The following is a 25,777-nucleotide window of genomic DNA, read 5'->3' on the forward strand; positions in this document are numbered from 1 at the left end:
TCCATTTTTGAGTTCATTTTAGCTATATCCTGGAGGTTTGGACAGCGAGTCACGGTACAAAGAACACTCACTAATATGTGTAGTGGTGATGAAAGAGTTTACACTAGTAGTGTAGAGGCACCACCACGTTTGGCCGTACTTGTGGTTCCGAATGAACTTAAATTTAACAAACACCATAGAAGGGTGAGCTACAGTGTAACATTTTCTTCATCACCGCCGTTTGTTATGAAGAACAACACGTTTGGAGCAATCACTTGGACAAGTGGAAAAAATAAAGTCCGAACTCCATTTGCAGTGAAGAATTTAGCTTGATGATGTGAAGAGGTTGTAGTTTCAGCTACTACAAGACTTATAGTAATTATTTTAAATAAAATCATGGGTTATTCAAGGTTTTCGTTTCTCTAAATTCAACTACATTGTACCTCAATAGAACAAAGGGTACTTAGAAAAACTGAGGTCATATTAATACTCATCTGGGTGAAAATGCAAGCCTAAGAAAGTTAAATGATTTAATGTGTTTATTATTCTGCAGTATTTTTTGGATAACTAGCAGATTGGATTAGGATTTTGATCAATGATCCAATAAAAAATCGTGCAATACATTCTCTTGTTCTAAATACCGTCAAAAACTGATAGTCGTATATGTGAAACGACTATATTTCAGTAGCGCACGTATCCAAAACTTTTATGCAATTGACTAGATAATACATGTTGGGCCCGGTGGAAATGGAAGAAGTAACTCGTTTTGAATAACATGGATTGATGACAAGAAGAGGAAAACAAAGCCATGGAACTCAGGATGGATAGCGCTAACGATAACTAAACAGTGTACAATATACTCCCTTCGACCTAGTCACTTATCCTTGGCGCTATCCCTCCTGAGCTTCACAGAATTATCCCTCATGATCATAGGTTCATGAGATATAAGAGGAGATATGTATGTTGTGATATGTGAAATTGTGTGAAGTTGCCATCATATTTATAGGAGTCTATGTTACTCCGACTCTCTTCTAATTTCCTCGCGTATCCGTGTCCGATATTTGACACTCGGACATGAGTATGACACTTGGACACCTAATTTTAGACCAAAATATGCATATTTTTCAAAAAAACCGAGTTCGACACTTGGACACGCACCCATATCGAATACTTCTAAACGAGTCCGAATAACATAGATAATAGTTAGCAGGTAATGGTGCAGCCCAAGCCACTCACTTTCTGCGTCTCTTTTTTGGGTTTGACCATCTTACAATAATGGTTTGGTTTGACTATGTCACTTATACATGATGTTGCTTAGTGACTCAGTAGTAGAGTCTCTTATGGGTCACTTTCTCATGTATATTGCCAAAACCCCTTGTTTTTTAGTGGTCGCTATATATTAGCTGCATTTAGATCCTCTTTCGGTTTTAGCTCATACTCTTAGAGTAACTTTAGTAGACAGTTACATTACCTTATAGCTTCAATTTTCACCTTAGCTTTTCAAGCAACTATGCATTTTGGCTACAAAGTCGTCTAGCGGTAAATAGTAGTCTAATAAAGAAATGGTATAAAATAGAATCTTTAAATTTATGGTGTATAATTATATATTATGGGATGTGATTAGCATAGGTCTAAGATGATGGTAATATTCCACCTAACTTGCACTATAAATAGAGGTGCTTGGCACTTGATATAAGCAAGCTAAGTTGTGTTATACCTCTCTTAAACATCAGTCATAAACCTTTCTTGTAAAATATATCCACTTCTTAATAATTTAGACTTGGCAAAATGGGTCAACGGGCCGGGTTCGGATCGGGTCATTTTGGGTCTCTTATCGATTTCGGATTAATTCGGGTCGAGACGGGTCATTTCGGGTTTCGGGTGTGTTTCGGGTCAAGCGGGTCGGGTTGTTTCTGGTCGGGTCATTTCGTGTCAATGAATAATAAAGAAATAGACATTTCATGTCTTTTTGGTCATTTAGAGTTATATTTTGCCGGGTTATTTTTGAGTTCGGTGGTTTAGGATCAGGTAATTTACGGGTCGGGTCAGCTACGGATCAAGAAAATTCGGGTCATGTTCGGTTCGAGTCCGGTTAATCCCGGTTTTCGGGTCACATTCGGGAGATGTAGTTCGGGTCACTTTGGGTCTCGGGTTAGTCTTTTCGAGTCGGGTCAATTGGGTCGGGTTAAATCGGTTCGATTTAATTCGGGTTGAATTAATTTCGATTTCGTTCGGGTTCATTACGGCAAGCAACTTTAATCGATTTGTGCTATTTCGAGTTCAATACAATATGGGTCGGGTTTATTTTAGTTCAATTGAATTTCGAGACATAGTTTTCTCGAATTGAGAGTAAAAAAATGGCTTAAATGGACCTTATACTTTCCAATTTGAATGTAATAATTGATAATACTATTAATAAATAAATAATCAATGAAAAAACACCTAAATTTGAGTGTATTTATGAGAAAATAATCAGTTTTCATTCAAGTGAATCAGTTCAGTTTTTATCGGTTCAGATCTATTCAAGATCGGGTTTCATTGGGTTATTATGGAGTTCGATTCAGTTTCGGTTTGATTCGGATGGAATCGGACTCCGGGTACTACTTAATTTATTCATATCGAGTGGTCGATCAGTTATCAATTCAGATGTTTAGATCGGTTTTTTGGGTTCGGTTTTATTTTGTCAGGTATACCTTTATCTATAATCTTGTCAAACTTATTCATAATAATAATCTTAAAAATACATTGATCATGTAAAATCTCATTTGTGATTGTATTCACTTTGTGTCCATAATCTTGGTATCAGCCATGGCGGAATAAACTTTGGCTATTATCCTCCAAAAAACAATTTTAAGCAAATAATGGGCAATCTCATACAAGGTGTTAAAAGTGGCAAGTATGCTTTGTGGTTGCCACTTAGTAGATCTTCCTCAACGGAAATTCAGTTTAAAAATATGAAAAATAATATGAGAAAATAATACCATTGAGTTCTATGTGTCTTGTACCTTGAGGTGGAAATTGATGAATAGAAGAATCACCTCGGTTTTATAATCATAAGAACCCAAGTATTATCTTCTCATACTCATGTGCCTCATTTTTTAAAAAAGAGATAACTCGTTATTCTTACAAACTTCAAAGCAATAAAGTGGCTATGTTATGGTTTCTGGTCCATTATCACAAAAATGGAAAACACATCAAATATCCTATTATGCTCCTCTTCATCCTCTACCTACAGAAAATCTAATGCTAGTAAAATTGATTATCTTTATGAAATTGAATATATGATTGAAGATAGTAAGGTCCCTATTGCAGTGTAAAACCCAAGGACGGTCAATAAAAAAAAGAACACTGACAGAAAATTGACTGATAAGAACTGGATGCCATAAGCTTATGTATTTTAATAGAATACCAAATGGATCCTAAATTCTTGAATATTTGTGACAAATAACTTTAATATGATGACTGACTCTGAGTGAAATTTCAGGAATTTTAGACCATTATAACTATTTTTAATAAATTCATCACATTTGTCCAATAGATGAGCAAACTGACAATTTGCCTGAACCGAACTATTTTGGAATTTAGATGACACAACGATATAATTAGAATCTAAAATTCCCACAGAAGATTCACAGGAAACTTAAGAATATAATTTAACAAGTTTAATTAAAGAATTCCACAGATTAAACACAGGAATCCTAGGCTTAAACCTGACAACACAACGAAGTTAATCCACACCCAAGCACATGATTAATCTAATTAATGCGAAATAGAACATTGATCAAACTAACCACAAATTAAGACAGGTTAATTTATCAAGTCTAGACTCAAACTACAGCTTTCCACAAGTTTGAAATGGTTGAGAGAAATCTCAGGTTTTCATTCATTCAAAATAATCTGCTTTTCTCAACTGGAGGCAATGGTCCTTATATAGGCAAGCCTTTGATTACAGTTGAGTACAATGTGATCCAAGGGCTACAAATCCATCTGGAAAATACATAACATAAGATAATATATTACAATGAGGTCAATTAAGGTAAAAGCATAGGTAAAACACAGTGAAATTCAGCCTGTCAGTCCCCTTTTGTTTTGTTATGGTGCAGGCCTTTAGCTGTTTGCTTTCTTTATAAGTTCATGGCTCCAGTTGCTTTTTCAACTTAAGCAAAAGATGCCTTGTTCTTGTGGTATACTTCCAAAAGGCCTAGATTCTTTGCTTGGTCTTTGCTTGATCAAATGAGCAAACCATTACAATGACATTTCATATACCAGTTGCTTTATTATTCAACTGCTAAATGAACTTAACTAGGATTGTTAACCCTAGAACTTTGAAAGACTTGTTGCTTTTTTAAGGTTGCTATCAGCTGGCCAGATTGACAATTGATAACTGGACATTGTGAATCTCTTGGTAACCTGAGCATTGGATGAGCCTGCCTGAGCACTGGTTGAGCCTGATTGACCTTGGCCTCATCTGTGGCTTTGATCAGTTGAGCCCTGTATGTCAGCTCCTGTTGTATCCTCCGTGGTTGGAAAGAGCTTGACCTCAAGCCTGGTTCCTCTTCATCCTCTGACTCACCATAGTATAGACTCAGATCACGAATATTAAATGTTCTATGAACACCATACTCACCAGGAAGATCAACTTTGTATGCATTTGGACCAACCCTTTCAATGATTTCAAAACGACCCTCAACTCTTAGCCTTTACTTATTCTTTCTTTTAGCTGGGAACTTTTTTTTCCTGAGATGAATCCACACCAGGTCCCATGGTAAAAATTCTTTCTTCTTCCTTGAAACCCTAGCCTGCTTCTGATAGGACTCATTTGTCTTCGCAATTTGTCTCTTGACATCAGCATGCAGTTACAACATCTGTTCTGCCTGCTTCTTAGCATCATAATTGATCTCTTTCTTTGGTACACTTGAACGGTCTAAAGGCATTAAAGGATTAATTCCATAAACCACCTCCGATGGACTGTGGCCTGTAGCAGATATTGGTGCCCTATTGAAGGCAAATTCAACCGCAGTCTTTCAATGACATGTTGACAATACACCTCAAAATCCTTCTCACTGTCTTATTAGTGACCTCAGTTTGGCCATCTGTCTGTGGATGAGGAGATGTGGTGAATGGTAATCTTGTATTTAGCAACCTCCATAAGGTCGTCCAGAAATAACTCATCAACATAACATCACTGTCAGATACAATGGTTTTAGGAACACCATGTAGTCTGACAATTTCCTTCAGATAAAGCTCAGTAATGCTTGCAGCATCCTCATTTTTCTTGCAAACTACAAAATGAGCCATCTTATTGAACTTGTCAACAACCACGATGATAGAATCATTTCCTCTTTAAGTCCTAGGTAATGCAACAATAAAATCCGTATTGACATCCTCTTATGGCTTGCTTGGCACTGGTCGTGGGGTATAAATGTATAATGACCTGCCTGATATGAGCTCTTGGCTTGTTGACATAATGAACATCTTCTCAGGGCAATCTGAACATCTGCCATCATCTTAGCCAATAAAATTGGTCCTGCAATATTTCTATAATTTTTTGAACCCCAAAATGCTCTCCAAAACCACTGAAATGGACCTCCTTGATTGATACATCAATGTAGGAGCCTCTTGGAACACAGAGTTTATTTCCATGAAATAAAAATCCTTTTTTCAGTGAAAATTTGGTTCCCTGAACCCTATTTCCTTCAGTTTGAATTTGCCAGTCTTCATAGAAATTTGGATCATCCATGTACAGTTATTTCATTAATTTAAATCCAAGGACCCTTTTTTCATGATGCCAAAGAAGGAGTGTCTCCTAGACAGTGCATCAACAATAATGTTCTGCTTGTCTTCCTTTAATTTTCTTAAAAATGTAAATGACTGCAAGAATTCAACCCACTTAGCATGCTTGTGGTTCAAGTTATGCTGGCCGCTGATATATTCCGAGGCCACATGATCAGAGTGCAGCACAAATGGCTTGAGTTTAAGGTAATGACTCCAATGCATAAGTGCCCTGACAAGAGTATAAAACTCCTCAGCTTGGCTCCATTTAATTTCTCACTGAAATAAGCTACATGTTTCCTTTCTTGAATTAATACAGCTCCAATGCCAACACCACTGGCATCACATTCAAACTCAAACAGATCATGGAACTCAGGCAATCTGAGGACATGTGCTTCACACATCAGCTTCTTGATATTTTTGAAAGTCTATTGAGCACTCTCAGTCCACTTAAACTCTCCCTTATTCATGCCTTCGGTAATTGGAGCAGCAATGACACTGAAATTCTTGATAAATCTTCTGTAAAATGAAGCAAGGCCATGAAAGCCTTTCACTTCTGTAATGCTCTTGGGGGACTGTCCAAGATTTAACTGCTTAAATTTTCTCTTGTTCTACAGAAATACCTCTCCCAAAGACAATGTATCCAACGAGTTTTAATTCAGTTGTCAGGAATGTACAATTCCCCAATTTGCCAAACAGTTTACTATCCCTCAGAATTTTGAATACAGCTTCAAGGTGATTTAAATGCTCCTCAGTGGTCTTGTTGTATATTAGGATATCATCATAGTACACCACAACAAACCTTCCCAAATAAGACCTCAACACCTCTGTCATAAGTCTCATAAAGGTGCTTGTGAATTTGACAACCCAAATGGCATGACCAGCCATTCATAGAGTCCTTGCTTAGTTTTGAAGGCAGTCTTCCATTCATGACCTTATCTGATTTCTTACTTGATGATAGCCTTGCCTAAGATTAATCTTGGAAAAGATCATGGCACCACTTAGCTCATCCAACATGTCATTGATACTGTCGTTTCGTACCAAAAATAAATACCTAAGTTACTACTAACAGAAGTCAGCGGTAAGTAGGGTCGATCTCCACAGGGAGGCTAAGTTTCTATTTATCTGTCTAATTCGGTCCGTCGGGGTGTCACAGAAATGGGGGTTTTGAATTGATTTAACTAAACTAGAGATTAAGGCAAGGGAAATGAATAAGAGAATTAACAGTAAGAGAAGGGAGTATGCTAAGAGTCGGTCCACCGTGGCAGCTATCAGATCTTATACTATCGGCAATACTAAGGCGATTAGACTATTGATAAGAAGAGCTATGGTCGTCACCTTTCGGTCCTTAAACCGCCCTAGAGCGTAAACAGCTTAACTTTCGCCCTCACTGCAATACCCTATTGTAATTAAGCAAGCCTTCCCTTCCAATCTTTCGATCTAGGTCGGGGTTAACTAAATTTATTGGTCTCCTGCATGCATTCATTCGACCGGATAACAGTTAAATTGCCTAATACAATTCTTATCGCAGGGCTAATCTATTTAATACAATTAAAGCATGCTACCACGGCTTCCCTAATCCTAACATACTAAGGGGATTTAGCTAGACATGAAATTAATAAGAACAATAAATAAAGAGGGAGAGGGAATAATAAACATTAAAATAAAAAGAGAGAAAAGAGGGAAGAAATTACTGATATAAATGATCCGGAAATTGAGCAAGCATAAAAGTAACAGTGTATAAAGAAGAAAAGTAACGTATGGTGATCCTTCGATGATTACAAATGACAACCTTTACTCCTATTTATAAGAAAATAGGAATAGGATTAAACCTAATGACGGAATTAGACTAAAAAGCCCAGCCCGTAGCAAAGTCCACTCGATCGAGTAACTAAATCACTCGATCGAGCAAAGGCATAAAAGGAACTGGTCGATCGAAAGGACAAATAGTCGATCGAGTACTTATTCATCCTAAACCACTCGATCGAGAAGAAGTGTCTCTCGATCGAGCAAATGGGCTCTCGATCGAGTAGAAATAGTACTCGATCGAGCACTTCTCAGCGCGTAATTCCTGCTTCGCGCACTGAACTTCAAACGGCTGCCATTTCTTCGTTACTTGGTCAAACAGGGTGATTCCGGTGGCATTGGAAAGCTAAGAGGACAAACTTTCATCTCCAATTGGAATCACCTTAATAACTATTGTAGAACTCGAGATATGGCTCTTACAAGCAGGAACATGCAAATTGAAGCACTCTCTTGGCTCGCCTAACTTCCTTACTTCAATGCGCATCTCAAAATAGTACTTTCCAAGCTCCGACTCAACTCATCTCCTAAATGCATGCGTAGGGACATGTTTTAGGCTTGAATCTACTACTTATTGGTCCATTCCTGCAATTAAGACAAAATACACCAAAGTAGCATATTCGGGGCATTTCGTAGCATAAAACCATGATAAAAGCATAGAAATACGTGCATAAAATAGGCTAAAAAGACTATATAAAATGCACGTATCAAATCTCCCCAAACCAAACCTTTACTCGTCCCCGAGTAAACTAAAATGCAACTAATGGAACGGAAAAGATAACTCAGAGCTAGCTACAAATGCCCACTTAAGCCAGTTTAATGCAAGCAAACTAACACTTATAGCAGAACAGTCAAATGCAAACGAGTTATAAGATGTTTATAATAAAGCTGAACCGTCGACCTTGCAAGACCTTTAATAGCGGACTCTCACGGGTCACTCTTCTCTCATGAAGCAAAGGGTAAGCATATGAATGTAAGAGAGAAAGAAATATAGTCGCTCACCTAAACTACGACTCACATAAACATGCATGCAACTAATATGATAGACAATTCTAGCTACCGTACACACATTCCAACCAACAAGGTCTGTCAACCGAGGGCTTACAAAAATATGGTAAAGTGAGGCAATGGGTAAGAAAAGGCAAAACATTTATGGGAATGTGGAGGTATAGGTGATCAAGCTAGTACCTAAACAAAACCATATGAAACATATCCATTTCCAACTCAATTATGAAATAAGCACATGCCCTTAATTTGGCATAAAATCTCACTAAACCAACCAAACATACTCCTCAAATGATATAAGATAGAACATAGGAGCAGGAACCGATCCTTTCAAACAACCAACATCTTTTTTTTTTTTTGAAATCTTTTTTCTTTTTCTATTTTTTTTCGGTTTCTTTCTTCACATTCTTTTTCTGAATTCTTTTTTCATTTTCCAATTCTTTTTTTTTTTCAACTTCTTTTTTACGTTTTTTTTCATCAACCTCCTTTTCTTCATAAATTACCAACTCCAATTCAACAGAATACATGCCAAACTTGATACAATAGACGATATACCGCAGGACAATCTAAACTAGCTTGACAAGGCAGGCTGAATTTGGAATGTAGCTAAGGGTCAACAGGCAAATTTGGCTAATGTGGAGTTAAATGGGTAAAAATGAAAGGAAGGGAAATTTGTAAGCACCTCCCTGCATGTGACACCAACCACTAACCCGAATGTATGACGGCAAAAAGCAATTGAATTTCATATTCGTGCAAAAATAATGATACATGTTATGCAAGGAGTAACTACTCACAATCCTACATGAAACTGGTCACAAACGACACCAGTTTATAAGGCTCTAATTCTTAAAAATTATAAGTAGGTTGCCAAAATTTCAGGTCAAGTCTATATGTTCAGCTAAATTTTAACATTAACTCGTAGATATACAATAAAACAAAGCTAATAAGATAACGGTCTAATGCAAGGCTTAAGCAAACAGACAAATATAGTGCAATTTCATCACGGAAATCGACCGTTCCGACTCAACCTATATGCTAAAATAAACGTGAATTTTTTTTGAATTTTAACAATTTTTCAGTTGTTTATTGAATTTTTTTGAATTTTAACAAAAATAAACAATAATGCAAGCTTAAATTAAACATGATAACTGAAATGCAATGAAAACAAAATGCAGACACAGATATGGATGCATAACCTCCCCAAACCAAACCGTACAATGCCCCCATTGTACCAAAACATGGAAAGGAAATGCAAACTGAAGGAGAAAGAGAGTAAAAGCGGAAAACTCACAAAATGCGCGAATAAGGGGACCTCCCCAAACCGACCATGAAATGGGAGGTTGCTAAGGGCCCGGAAAAACCGTCTCAGGAAGCTAATCCAAGTCAATAGCACTCGATAGCAGGGATAGTAGCTGATCGAGTAACATGGGCGTCTAAAATCGCTCGATCGATCGGAATAGGGATCGATCGAGTGGATTTCTTTCTGCAGTACTCGATCGAAAGGAATGGTAGCTCGATCGAGAGGATTTCTCAGAAAAAGTACTCGATCGAGTGGAAAAACCACTCGATCGAGCGATCCTCGGCGTGTACCGCAAAACATAATGAAAAACAAGAATCGACAAAAACAAGCATACTGAGATAGTCTATGGTATAAAACCATTTATTACAACTTAAAGTGAATAAAAATGCAGAAATAAATCGCCGGGTTGCCTCCCGGGTAGCGCTAGCTTCAGTCAGGTCCCAGCTCGACCTTCTTTTCTTCGAGCCACTCAAACTAATCACAATCAAAACAGCTCAAAGCGCAGACAACTTTGTCAAATAGCTGCGCATGTGCTACACAACAAAGATAAGTAGCACCAAAGTGGAATCAAGAAATAGGGAATGAAATTAAACAACCGTTTGAGTCTAACAAATTTCCTATGTGAGCTCCTAAATTTATCCACATAATAAAGGAGCGCGGGAGCAACTGTCAATATATAAGGGTCCCGATTCAAATTAGCAATTTTGAGATGACATGTACGGTGAGAAGTTGCTAATTTAAACGTCCACATATGAGAGGGTGTAGCATTAAAAGAAGGAGCATAAATTAAACGAGGCAACATACTGTTAAAACAAACAATAATGAAATTATCGCTTACTACCTCGGGTTGGTTGCTCTCAACGACGGAATCACTGACAAAGGAATGCATTACCTTATCCATGCTAGGAGCAATTACCGTCTCAGCTGCTTCTTCATCAACCTCCTCAGTGGAGTCCATCCCGTAAATTGCAGCTTCAAGTGTATCCGACTTGGCTGTGAATAAGGGAGGTTCACCGTAACCTTCATCATCGTCAAACTCGTCATCCAATATGAACCCAAGTGACGGAGTTAAGCTCCCAATGGCCAAATCAGTCGATCGAGTAAAGTACTCACTCGATCGACCAACTTCCTCCCGCATCTCACTCGATCGAGTAACATACTCACTCGATCGAGCACTTTCCTCATGCATGTCACTCGATCGAGAAGAGATATTACTCGATCGAGGACTTTCTTCTGTCTGTGTGACATCCTTGCATACACTGGAAATACGATAGAAAGTCGTCATCCGAAATATAGAAATCATTTTCAGCATTGGGCATCGCGGGTTCTTCATGGGAAAAACCGCTCTTGGTCAAGCACACCTCTTTTGGTTGCCGAGCAACCAACCCAGCTGTTAACCGAGCAATTTTGATCGCAACTCAGCAATTTCGGTGACTTGAGCACCCATATGTCTATCGAATTCCAGAACTAAGGATCTCAGCTCCGCGATTTCTTTTTTCTGTATATCATGAGGATCTTGTTGCGGTGGCCATTGATGCGGCGGATGTGGCGGCACAACTACGGCTGCATTGTGCTCAGCAGGACCACATCCCCAAGACTTCTTCCTTTCCCAACTAGGTGGTGACTCAGCTTGGGCTTCAAACTGAGCAATTAGTCGGGAGACGGATGTCATCTTGGCAAGAGGGATCGAAGGTACTCAAGCCTTCCCTTCGATAATCTCCCAAGAGTCTGTCTAATAAACCTGTAAGCCTATCAAAACAGCACTAAAGAAAAAGATAAGAACAGCCTCAAGGCACTTAGTCTTCCCTTGAGGCGAAAGGACAAACAAAGTAAAACAGATAAAAAGCGTCGCCTCCCCGGCAACGGCGCCAAAATTTGATACTTTCGTTTCGTACCAAAAATAAATACCTAAGTTACTACTAACAGAAGTCAGCGGTAAGTAGGGTCGATCTCCACAGGGAGGCTAAGTTGCTATTTATCTGTCTAATTCGGTCCGTCGGGGTGTCACAGAAATGGGGGTTTTGAATTGATTTAACTAAACTAGAGATTAAGGCAAGGGAAATGAATAAGAGAATTAACAGTAAGAGAAGGGAGTATGCTAAGAGGTCCACCGTGGCAGCTATCAGATCTTATACTATCGGGAATACTAAGGCGATTAGACTATTGATAAGAAGAGCTATGGTCGTCACCTTTCGGTCCTTAAACCGCCCTAGAGCGTAAACAGCTTAACTTTCGCCCTCACTGCAATACCCTATTGTAATTAAGCAAGCATTCCCTTCCAATCTTTCGATCTAGGTCGGGGTTAACTAAATTTATTGGTCTCCTGCATGCATTCATTCGACCGGATAACAGTTAAATTGCCTAATACAATTCTTATCGCAGGGCTAATCTATTTAATACAATTAAAGCATGCTACCACGGCTTCCCTAATCCTAACATACTAAGGGGATTTAGCTAGACATGAAATTAATAAGAACAATAAATAAAGAGGGAGAGGGAATAATAAACATTAAAATAAAAAGAGAGAAAAGAGGGAAGAAATTACTGATATAAATGATCCGGAAATTGAGCAAGCATAAAAGTAACAGTGTATAAAGAAGAAAAGTAACGTATGGTGATCCTTCGATGATTACAAATGACAACCTTTACTCCTATTTATAAGAAAATAGGAATAGGATTAAACCTAATGACGGAATTAGACTAAAAAGCCCAGCCCGTAGCAAAGTCCACTCGACCGAGTAACTAAATCACTCGATCGAGCAAAGGCATAAAAGGAACTGGTCGATCGAAAGGACAAATAGTCGATCGAGTACTTATTCATCCTAAACCACTCGATCGAGAAGAAGTGTCTCTCGATCGAGCAAATGGGCTCTCGATCGAGTAGAAATAGTACTCGATCGAGCACTTCTCAGCGCGTAATTCCTGCTTCGCGCACTGAACTTCAAACGGCTGCCATTTCTTCGTTACTTGGTCAAACAGGGTGATTCCGGTGGCATTGGAAAGCTAAGAGGACAAACTTTCATCTCCAATTGGAATCACCTTAATAACTGTTGTATAACTAGAGATATGGCTCTTACAAGCAGGAACATGCAAATTGAAGCACTCTCTTGGCTCGCCTAACTTCCTTACTCCAATGCGCATCTCAAAATAGTACTTTCCAAGCTCCGACTCAACTCATCTCCTAAATGCATGCGTATGGACATGTTTTAGGCTTGAATCTACTACTTATTGGTCCATTCCTGCAATTAAGACAAAATACACCAAAGTAGCATATTCGGGGCATTTCGTAGCATAAAACCATGATAAAAGCATAGAAATACGTGCATAAAATAGGCTAAAAAGACTATATAAAATGCACGTATCAGTCATCCAGCCTAGGTTATGGGGAACCTGTATTTGACTGTATTGTTGTTGATGGCCTTGCTATCAATACAAATCCTCCAAGTACCAATCGAAAATACAAGCCATACACATTGTTTGGTACCGTCATCGTGCATTATTTCACTTGACCGACCATATCGACCATCTACACCATCACTAAACTTAAACAAAAAAAACACTCTTTACATTGCTAAAACGGTTTTCAACTGAGTTTTCCGACCAAACAAGTTGATACACTTTCGTCGATTTCTCATCTCAAGCCTATCATGTAAGTATGAGGGTGTTAAAATCCTCTTCTTTCATGTTTTTCATCTGTTTTATGACTATAACATGCTAAAACATGCATAACATGATTCAAATAATGGTTAGAAGAGCCAAAAACGGATTTTGGCCAGAGACAGGGGCTACTTGGGTAGCAGGAGGGCTCGCGCCTCTATGCCCTCTCAGGCCTTAATCCAGTCGTGTTTGCTCTCATCTTTCCTCTTTATTTTATTTCTTATTTTCAATCGGTTTTTACCATTTCAAATATTTCAAATCATTTTTAAGATAAACTTTTAACCATGAAATATTTTCACCCTTGGTTCCTTATACCATGACGGTTTAATTCGTGTTTTGATGATAATATTTGGTTCTTAAATATATTTTAAAAGGTATTTTAAAACCTTTTATTTCATTTCTTTACATTTCAAAACAAACATATTAGTCATAACTACAAAGTCATCCTTGGTTTACGATGATAAACTTTGACTAATTACAAGCAAATGAACTCAAAACAATTAGTTCATAATCATTTTTCAAAACTATTCATGTCAATCTTGCAAAACGGATCTCGACATCGAATATTATCAACACAATGATGATTATTCAAGTCCCATTCTTCATATTGGCATAAAAGCGGTCTAAACGACCTTTTCAAACAAAGACGGGTTCAAACACCCTTTTACAAACCGTTTTAAAAATGATTTCAAACAATTAGACGATATACCTTTGGATCGTCTACAGTCCCGCGCCTAAACAGGCTAACTATTTTCCAATTTTCAGACCTGGACAGACCTGCTTGCATCGGTGATGTAACCGTTAGTCACTGAATTAGCCTTGTTCCCTGGCTTTTTAGTGCATATTTGGGTCATTTATTGTCTTTAGTTCTTTGTTTTGCATATTCTTTGAGGTTTTGTGTCCTTGGTAGGAAAGGAGTGCAAACCTTGCATTTTCTTGGCAAAATGAGGCTAAATTGATTGAATTCAATGACCAAGCATCAAGGAGAGACAAGATTAGAAGGCCTTTGTACATACTATAGTAGATGGGCAATGATGAGAAAAGATCCTTGCATCCCCGAGGAAATCCTGAAGGATTTTATGAAGAAAAAGGAAGAAAAGAAGAAGGAATGAAAGTGCCTGACAATCCGTGCGGATTGCCCTGAAGACGCCTGTCCCTCACACAATTCGAGCGTTTTCCTCATCAAGACGCCCGGGCAAAACCACCCAAAGACGCCCGTCTTCACCCTCTGGACGCCCGTCCAGAAGCTCCCAAATCCGCCCGTCCCGTGCTAAAGACGCCCGGATTCCCAGACAGTTCCATTTCCTCTTCTACAAGCTTCAAGGAAGGATGCACATCTTTTTCTAAGACCGGCGAAAAAGAGACCGGAGTCTCCCTAGAGACCGGCGATTCCTCAAGGACTTAATCGTCATTTAAGCCCTTAGTAAACCCTAATTTATGTACCTAATCCCCACTATAAATATCCCATTAGTCTATTTAGAAGAGCATGTTCTTCTTAGCAATCTTTAGTGTAGTTAATATCAATCAAATCTCTCTTTAATATTGTAATCAACATTTAATCAAGTTTTAATGCAAGTTTTATTTCCTTAATCTCTCTCTTCTTCATCCTTTATTTTGGGTAATTGAAGATTATTTGGGTTATTATTGGGAGATTGACAACCTTCCAATCAAGCATCAAGTACTTCTTTTATTCTTTACTTTATTATTGGAATCATTAGTAGGTATAGTTCTCTTAATCCCTTTTTAATTATTGTTAATTACTTTCATTTATTCATCATGTTTCATTTTGTTGGTATGATTGACAACCTTGCTAGCATGTTCAACATGATAATGAGTGAGTAGTTTCCTTAGCTAGGGTTAATGGGTAATTAGGGGAAACCAACATGGGGAATGATTCATGCTTAAATTAATATGCTTTCATAGTTTATTTGCTTGCTTGTTGTGATCTCAACTTATGCACATGTTATGTTTGATGAAATGCGAGCCTATGAATCCTTGCATTTTTTACCCATCACCTATCTTTTCAATGAGACTTGTAAGACATAAACCAACTCGAGTCTCATTAGACCATGCATATTGTTGAGTAGGGAAGATTAAGTCGACTTGTAGGTGTTGTACAATCTAATCGATTCGGCTCCGGAACCCAAACTTTCCTAGGATTGTAAGATATGAACCAACTCGATCCATCACAACAATAATTGCTTGCTTATAATTTGAGAACATGTTTGTATGATCAATTCCCATGAATCCCCTATGACCCCATGACACCCTAGTGCCTTTTATCAATTGTTTACATCCCTTTTAATCCATCTTGCTTGTTTACTTTCATTGCTATTTAGTTTAGTGATCTTCTACTTCAAACCCCAATTGTGACACCCTTAGACACCACTAGTTGCAATAGAAATCTCATCTCAATTCCCGTCCCTTAGGATCCGACCTTTACTTGCCTCTTTACTAATTGTAGAGTTGTTTGTGAAGTTATAAATTGTATTTTGGTCTAGGTGCTCCTAACGACAAGTACTGAAAACTAAACCCAACGAGGGATCCCGATCAAAAATGGCACCGTTGCCGGGGACGGTGTTAACTTGATTTAGATTTTCTTGTATTGTTATTAGTTGTGTCTTTCTTTGCCTTGGGGAAGTAAAACTCCTCAAGGTTTGTTCTAATTATTTTCGAGTTGTTTGATATTGTGCATGTCTAGAAGATCACAAGGTAACTTGTTACCCTTTGATCACGAAATTGAAAGGACTTTGACAACCAATAGAAAACTTGCTAGGAGAACTTTGAGAGGTATTGGTGAGGTTGTAGATATTCAACCAAATACTATTGAGTTCATCAACCCTTTTGCAAGAGAAGGTGAGCAGAACCCAACACAAAATCCAACACAAAATCAACCCACAATGCCTAAGTTTTCATCATATTCCGTACCCACCAAGGAGAACCTACCCAATGGTACTCCCACACCACAACATCTAACCGGAAATTTTATTGCCAAAACCGCATTTATCCAATTAGTCGAAAGAAGCCAATTTGGGGGGATGCCAAGTGAAGACCCTCATTCTCATATGGGGACCTTTTGTGACTATTGTGATGCGATTTCTCAAACCGGTGTAACTCAAGACCAAATTCGACGGGTCTTATTTCCTTTTTCTCTAATTGGCATCGCGAAACAATGGTTGAAAGGCCTTGATAAGGCTACTCTAGGAACTGATTCTTGGAAAAAGTTGGCTCTAGCTTTCTACAAAAAGTTCTATCCACCGGAAAAGACTAACATGCTAAGAGCTCAAATTTCGGGCTTTAAGCAAAGGGATGAAGAATCTTTGTATGAAGCTTGGGAGCGATTCAAGGGAATTTGTCGCTCATGTCCTTGTTGGAGGTGGTGTCCTCCAGTTAGTGCGGATAACGTCATTGCACATACACTTGTACGGACAAGTGGGAGCTTGTTGGGGCTGGTGTCCTTTACAGTTAGTGCAAGGACTTATAAATCTCTAAAAGGATCAAAGGGTATACTTTTGTATCATAATCAGTTGGTCCACGTTTATCAATAACGGTTGGCTTGCTAGATAAGTTTGACGTTATTGTCATACAGATGGCGGTGATCAACTGGTCCCTAAAAGTCACACCTATAGGATACATTTGAGAGATGTGACGGTATGAAAATACAGTCATGTAGATGCCAAATTTGACTAACCAGTTAGTCCGAGTTATTTGACTAATAATTAGTCAAAATGTGATGTTGAGATATTTTATTTAATACGGATTAAATAATAACGGCTAAGGCGAATTAAGCAATTAATTCGTAAATTAAATATAAGCGACTTATATTTGATTAATGTATATTGAATAAGTTAATTATACAATATTGTCTTTGTCGGACATGTATTAACATTTCAACTAATCCGTGTTATTAGTTAATGTTTTAATTACCGATAACCGATGACAATTTATAATTAGAAAACCCGTCGTATACGTTTTAGCAATTTGCGAACCGGACCATGAGCTAAAACTAAAAGGAAGTGGAAGCCCACTTCCCGAGTGAGCCCATGGATGGCCGGCCAAGTGAGGACAAAAGAGAGTTTTTTCTCTCTTTTGAAACCTAATTCATTTGGATAAAAATTTTAGGGTTTTGAGAGACATTTTTCCTCTCTAAACCTAGATCTCTCATCTAAAGAAAAACTCACAAAAATAATCCTCTCAATATTGCAAGGCAATTAGAGGATTCATTCTAGCACAAGGGCATTTCTCAGACGATCTTGGGTGCATCATTTAGGAGGAGATCTACTTTGATCTCTCATTGCCAATTTGCACTAGGACCGAAGGTTATTTCTTAATCTTTATCGTTTCATTGTTGTTTTCGTTTATGACAATAAATTGCATATAAAATTTGCGTTATAATCCTATAATTAAAGGGTTTTATACGGATATTACCCTACAAGTGGTATCAGAGCAAGGCCACGTAAATTTTTCTATGTGATTTTCATCAAACGAATTTTGAATCGATGATTTTTGATTAAATTCCTTGCGGCAACAATTTTTTTTATCTCGGCATTTTTTTTATATGCTGCGTTTTTTTTGTGTTGGGAACCGTGTCATGTTTACACGGTGATGGTTGTCGTTTGTCTTGTTTTCATTTTGATCTTTGCATATTGTTTTGTAATCGATATTCATCGCAATATGTTAAACATCTATCAAAATGTTTGCATAAAATTTCGTGCGGCACTATTTTTTTGTCTCGGCCAAAAAAAAAAAAAAAAATTTTGGAAAACCGTGTGGCCTTGATGTTCACGGCCTGTTTTTCTTGTTTTTTTTGCATTGATTTGCGTGCCACACATTTTTGTTAGATCGTTCGATCTCTTGTTTTCAATCGTTCTTTACATGTTGTAATTTTAATCGATAAATATTGCAATATGTTAAAGATGTATCAATTGTAGTTTGAATTCTATACGGATTAGATTAAATTGCAATTGGGTTTTATCAAATAGTTTGTTTTGATCTTTGTTGCTCACGTTTTGAGCCGTTTTTTTGTTTTTGTTGCTCTCGGTTTCAGCAACTTTTATAAAAAAAAAAAAAATAAAAAAAAAATAAAAAAAAAATTTCGTGGTACTGTTCACGTAATCAGACGTGAAGAAAAAAAATTTTTAAGTTTTTTTTCCGGCCAAAACTAGTGTACAATACGAATTTTGTGCATTTCGCTTGATAGTGAAATGGTTCACTCACGTACCATTTAGTTACTTTAAAACGATTTAAAGTAACGGATTATCATGAATTAAAATTAAGTTGATGAAGCGGTTTTGTCACATAATTTTAATTATCTTTGGTGGTTTGGATAATTTAACATAATTACGGAATTATGTCACGAATAAATTTAATTTAGTTGATGCATTTTATTTATCGTTTTTGATTATTTTGAATGCTTTTAATTACGTATTTATTTATTTTTGCAAACGGTTGTAACTTAGTGTGGCCTTAGTAGAACGTGTTACCGTAATGATGGAACACGGTCTTGGTTGTATTTTGAGATCTCGTATCTCCCTTTTTATTTCTTTTAATTACAGTTTTTATTTAGAATGTAAATAGGTTTATATTTTGTAAATTTTAATTGTAATTTTGAGAAGACTAAAGAAGGAGATCGGATGCTCACTCCCGCTGCATGGACAAAGATGGAACATCAAGACAAGCTTTTCGGGTCCAACGGTGGATTCCAAAGTTGTATTATGTTCATTTTACTAGGATAGGCCACACTAGGAATTTTATTTACGTATTGCATTCTTTTATTTATTTTCATGTAACGATAGTATGCATCATTTTCCGCCTAAAAACCAAACCACCTAATTATTGCATGAAAACTGACTCATGTAGAGGTCACGCGTTAGTTTTCTATGACATTCTTATGTCACACGATCATTTTTTAAGCCATCATCTAAATTAATTCATTCACGCAGTTGCTAGTTATTCGTTCACTTAAAATGAATTGAAACTTAGTTGATGGGATCTTCCTCGTATAAACGAAAATTGAGAACGGTCTTTATAGGTCAAACTCCAATGAATCCCTTCTTCGTCGGTAGGCATAATATGACCCCTTCTACGTCGGGTAAGTTGGAACCGATTGACCTATTTTATCTCAACACTATGGTCACTCGTACGATCCTGTGATTATGGTGGACTATAGATAGGATTTACGGAAATCTATCGACCAAAGGTTCTTACGAAAGAATTAGCTAAGCAGTTGGCTTATCAATTTACGGAAATTGAGTCTTGGGATCACTTGTATTATTCTTGAGGGAGATCAATTATGCAAGTGCAATGAGTCTACACGATTAAAATGAATTTTAAATAGACTTAAATAACCTCGATGAGTTGCTTATTTCGTTTTTTTGCTTTTCTTTTCAAAGTGTAGAACACGCATTTTAAATCGCTAATAACTTAATGGTGGCATCCTCGATGACCCAATGCCAAGTGCCACATTGGACCGTGAGTCCGGCCGGATCTTCATAAATCGGATGAATCGTCTACTAGATCGAAGAATGATGGATCAAATTTCGCGGATCGGGAGGCGGCATTACGGAATGCGCCCCTGGCGACGGGAAGCTCAAGTATCTAATCGAGCCCCTCCCGCCAGCCCTGGTCCCACGGCTCGAGTTAACGAGGTCTCCACGTATAGCGACTTCGTCATGGAAGCGGGTGCGATTAAAAACGTACTCATTTTTGCAATGGAATCCAATTTGCAGAAACGCTTCATAGCCCAAGGTGCAAACAAGATTTTCACCACGCTCACCAAGGAATTCTCGAAAGCACCGAGAATCGTGACCTATGAGCATACCACTCGCTTCTTTGATGCGAGACTCCAGAAGGGCCAACCGGTTAGCCCACACATTCTCAGCATGATTGAGAATGTCGAGAAACCGGAGGCGCTTGATTGTAAAATCAGCGAGAACATCGTGATTGACCGCATGCTTCATTCACTCCACGATGGTTTTGCGCTCTTTAGAGCGAATTACTATATGAATGATTTGAAGAAAAGTCCCCATGAACTGCACTCCCTTCTCGTACAGACCGAGAAGGACATGAAGTTCAGTGGGAGCTTGAAACAGGATGTTCTCGTTGTAACAAACAAGGGAAAGGGTAAGGGCAAAGCTCGTGCAAACCTAGCGAAAGAAGTAAACCGAAGTTCAAGAAGTCGGGTCCGGTAAGAGTGGGCCTGGTGAGTCGAGCACCTCTCATCGGGCGCGACAAAGAGCAAGAATGAAAACATGGAATGCCATCATTGCCACAAGACTGGGCATTGGAGGCGTACATGTCCTGTTTATCATGAGGACTTAAAGGCAGGTCGCGTTAAACCTGTTGGTATGTCTTCATCCTCTTCTACTTTTATTCATATGATTGAGATTAACCATGCATGTTACGGAACTTGGGTACTTGATACTGGTTGTGGTTCTCATCTGTGTAATCATGTGCGGGGACTCAAACATCGAACCCCTCGTAAAGGGTGAGGTGGACTGCGTGTCGGGAATGGAGCACGAGTGGCTGCCGTCTCAAGGGGAACATATGTGATCCAACTTCCTAGCGGATTTGAGTTATTTTTATATAACTGCTATTATGTACCCAGTCTTTCCAAAAACATTATTTCGGTTTCGCACTTGACAAACTTGGATTTTCATTTGTAATAGAGAATAATACTTGCATTTTCTCATTACACGATATGATTTATGGCAAGGCGGTCTCCATGAACGGAATTTATGTTTTAGATCGGACCACCGAAATATTACACGTAATGAATAAAAAGTTAAAGGTTGGTGACAAAGATCAAACGTATCTATGGCAATGCCGTATGGGACACATTAATGAGAAACGCGTAAAACGGCTCATCAAAAATGGAGCTATCTCGGCCTTTGATTTTCAATCATTTGGCACGTGTGAATCATGTCTCATCGGTAAGATGACTCGAATTTCCTTTAAAGGTGTTGGAATGCGCGCTGCTGACCTATTAGGACTCATACACACGGATGTATGTGGACCTATGTCAATCACCGCACGAGAAGGCTATAGGTATTTCATCACTTTCACGGACGATTTAAGTAGATATGGCTATGTCTACTTAATGAAGCACAAAAGTGAATCCTTTGAGAAATTCAAGGAATACCAGAATAGGGTACATAACCTATTGGGTAGAAAGATTAAAACACTGCGTTCGGATCGTGGTGACGAGTATCTTTCTCACGAGTTTGATCAACACCTAAAGGACTGTGGGATTGCCCTACGATTAACTCCACTGGAACACCTCAATTGAATGGTGTGTCCGAACGGAGAAATCGAACACTACTTGATATGGTTCGATCCATGATGAGTCACACCGTGTTGCCTGACTCATTGTGGGGTTATGCTCTTTTGTCAGCCGCTCTAATACTTAACCGAAGTCCGTCTAAAGCTGTTGACAAGACTCCATATGAACTATGGAAGGGAACGGTCCCTAACTTGTCCTTTATACGGGTTTGGGGCTGCGAGGCTTATGTCAAGTGGAGACACGAGGATAAGCTCGGCCCGCGATCGGTCAAGACATACTTTATAGGTTATCCTAAAGGAACACTTGGTCATTACTTTTATTCGCCAACCGAACAACGTGTTTTTGTTGCGGCTAGTGCGACATTCTTAGAGAAGGAATTTCTCGAGAATGCAAAGAGTGATAGAACCTTCGACCTGTCGGAGATTCCAGAACCAAATACCGAGCAACCATTGGAGGAACCAATTCCTTCAATCCCGGCTGCGGTGAATATTCCTGAGGAACCTAGGAGGTCGGGAAGAGTCTCTATTCCTCCAAACAGATACATTGGTATGGTCGAGGAACATGACATAGATGACGTTCTACTCTTAACGAGTAGTGAACCCGCAACCTATAAAGGTGCCATGACTAGTTCCGACTCAAAGCTATGGCTTGAGGCCATGCAATCCGAGATGGACTCTATGTATGAGAACAACGTATGGGATCTTGTTGACTTACTCGCTAAGGTTCGTCCCCTTCAATGCAAATGGCTTTACAAGATAAAGCATTCCGTGGAAGGTCAACAAGATATCTATAAAGCACGACTAGTTGCTAAAGGTTTCACCCAAGTGCCAGGTTTGCACTACGATGAAATTTTTGCACCCGTAGTCATGCTGCGTTCCATTCGGATTATCTTAGCGATTGCCGCTTTTCATGACTATGAAATTTGGCAAATGGATGTGAAAACCGCCTTCTTAAACGGCTTTTTGGAGGAAGAGTTGTACATGGTACAACCCGAAGGTTTCGTCGATCCAGAACATCCTAAGAAAGTGTGCAAGCTTAAGCATTCCATTTATGGACTTAAGCAAGCATCTCGGAGTTGGAATCATCGCTTCGACCAAGTGATTAAAGAAAATGGATTTACTCGATCGGTCGAGGAACCATGTCTTTATATCAAGTCGAGTGGGAGCAAGATTGTCTTCTTAATATTGTATGTCGATGACATACTCTTGATTGGGAATGACATACCTCTCTTAACTTCGGTGAAAGTATGGTTGAAAAACCATTTCCAGATGAAAGATCTGGGAGAGGCACAAAGAATTCTAGGCATCCGTATCTATCGAGATAGATCACGACGGATGTTATCTCTCGCCGGGAGTCTTACATAGACAAAGTCCTAGAGAGATTCAGCATGACTAACTCCAAGAAGGGGTTTCTTCCTATGGCTCCAGGGGTGCATTTGAGCAAGTCTCAGTCACCAGAGACACCGGAAGAGAAAGAGCGCATGACACGGATTCCTTATGCCTCGGCTATAGGATCAATCATGTATGCCATGATATGCACACGTCCGGACGTGGCATATGCATTGAGTATGACAAGTCGATTCCAACAAAGATCCAGGTGAATCACATTGGATGGTGTCAAGACCATTCTTAAGTACCTACGGAGGACTAAAGATTGGGCATTGACTTATGGAGGCGATCAAAAGCTATGCGCAACCGGTTACGCAGACGCTAGCTTCCAAACGGATCGTGATGACTCGAAATCTCGATCCGGATTCGTTTTTACTCTTAAAGGCGCTGCAGATCGGTGGAAGAGTTCCAAACAAATCACATTAGCAGATTCTACGATCGAGTCCGAGTACTATGCCGCGTGCGAAGCTACAAAGGAAGCGATATGGATGCGTCAATTCTTACATGGACTATCGATAGTGCCTAGTTCGAATGACCCGATCACCATCTATTGCGACAATAGAGGTGCCATCTTCCAAGCTAAGGAGCCAAAGTCTAGCAACAAGTCTAGACATGTACAACGGAAAGCTCATCTAATCCGAGATTACGTGGAGCAAAAGGAAGTAGTGATAGAAAAGATTGCTACGAGATGATAACATAGCGAGATCCTCTCACTAAACCATTACGACAAGATAAGCATGAAGGGCATGTTAATTCCATGGGAATTAAACGTGTTCCTAAGTTGTAGTACTCTTTTATGGATTAGATTCATTCTCTTTTGTACTCTATACGACATCATCGTTTTGACATTTATATATATTTTGTTTTTCATGTGGTTTTGTACGACATTTTTGAACACCACAAAGTGAATCGAACAAACATTATATTTTATGGTCCTTAATTACCCACGTGAGCTGATAACTCAAGGTAATTATTTTGTGACGTTGGTTGATGGTGGGTTCAACGAGCCATAAGTCAACAGGGTTGGTGACCAATCACAGAGGCGATTTATACGGATACCTCGTAGGACACAATTGTGACATCAACGTGGAGTCCTAAATGTTTTACAACATTCGGTGTCGGTGCCGTGGATAGGACCTCCATGATGATCCTAAGAGTCGATTCTTTTGACTATCGATTGTCTCTTGAGACTAAGGCAGATTTTGGGTGACTTTGGTTTCTTTCTCACGGTCATCCGTAAGAGGGGGCCAAGTAGATTGTTTCGGGTCATTTCATACGTGCTTAGATCGGAAGGAGTTCGAGTTGAAGGAAATATTCACCTTTATCGGTACTCGATATTTCTCGGGGCCACTCGAGGAGTCAGAATCGAAATGCATGGCCATGCTCGAATACGAATTCGTTTTATCAGTTAAGTTACTCTCTAGTCGGGGAAACCACTCTAGATACAGATCGATTGTAAAATACGACCTTTGCGGATCCGGATCTGCAAATTGTTTTACATTGAGTGGGAGAAATTTTAAATGAATATGAGAATCGGTTATCGCACATACACTTGTACGGACAAGTGGGAGTTTGTTGGAGGTGGTGTCCTCCAGTTAGTGCGGATAACGTCTGTTGGAATATGTGTCCTCCGACAATAATGCGATCACGACTGTTGATCATGATGATCACATGTTTAAGTCTCATTAAAATGAATACAATTGGGAAGTAATTTTGTTATCGTCAATGGTCAACATATATCGGTAATGATTGGTGACTAGAGTTTGACATTACGTCGTGTGTGACGGTGGTGATCGTTGACCTCTAGGTCATACCTAAAGGGCAATACTCTTAATTGATTATTTAATTAATCGTATAATGTTACGAGTTAATTAAATTACTTGAAAATTGACGGACGATTTTGGAAGTAAAATTTACGTATCATATTGAAATGTGATTAAATAAGGTACGGTCTGAGTAATTGAATTGTATCATTACTCGGATGAAATAATTGTTTAATGTAGCAATTAAATTGAATGAATTGTTATAAATGCAATCAGTTGTGATTTATAATTGGTAAAATATTTTGGTACTAGTAATTATGATATTACTAAAGTCGATTTTGTATGTGACGTATTTTTATTAATACGTTGATTTTTAATAAGTTAAAAATTACATAACAAATATATGTGACATGTGACATGTAACATATAGACAATTGACAAAAATAATATGGACACCATATTATGTAAAGGGCCGAAAAATTAGAAGGTGTTTTAGCTAATTATAAGTTGTTTGTGATTAGTGGAAAACACAATGAATAAAAAGCAACCTAGCCATGCAAGCCTATTGTTCCTTGTGAAGAACAATTTCTCCATGCATTGGCTCACCCTAAAGCTCCTCTTACACGGTTTTGGGAAGCAAAATGTGATCATTGTTTTTCTTATAATTTTACCTAATAACACTAAAATGTTTTAGTGGGTATTCATTCTAATTCATTCATCCAAAATTAGAGTTTTAGAGAGAAATAAAATCCTCCCTTTTATCTCTCTAAAAACCGAAATAATATAAGAGTTTATAAATATTTTGGTTCCATTTTTCTACCTTGATTAA

The 25,777-nt window shown here is 38.5% G+C and overlaps 1 pseudogene; it reads right to left on the reverse strand.

Moving 5' to 3' along the window:
• Nucleotides 1-16,788: 16,788 nt before the first annotated feature.
• LOC141635655 (small nucleolar RNA R71) lies at nt 16,789-16,888 on the reverse strand (annotated as a pseudogene).
• Between the last annotated feature and the right edge of the window lie 8,889 nt (nt 16,889-25,777).

The sequence above is a fragment of the Silene latifolia genome, chromosome Y, assembly GCF_048544455.1.
Source record: "Silene latifolia isolate original U9 population chromosome Y, ASM4854445v1, whole genome shotgun sequence".
NCBI classification, from domain to species: domain Eukaryota; kingdom Viridiplantae; phylum Streptophyta; class Magnoliopsida; order Caryophyllales; family Caryophyllaceae; genus Silene; species Silene latifolia.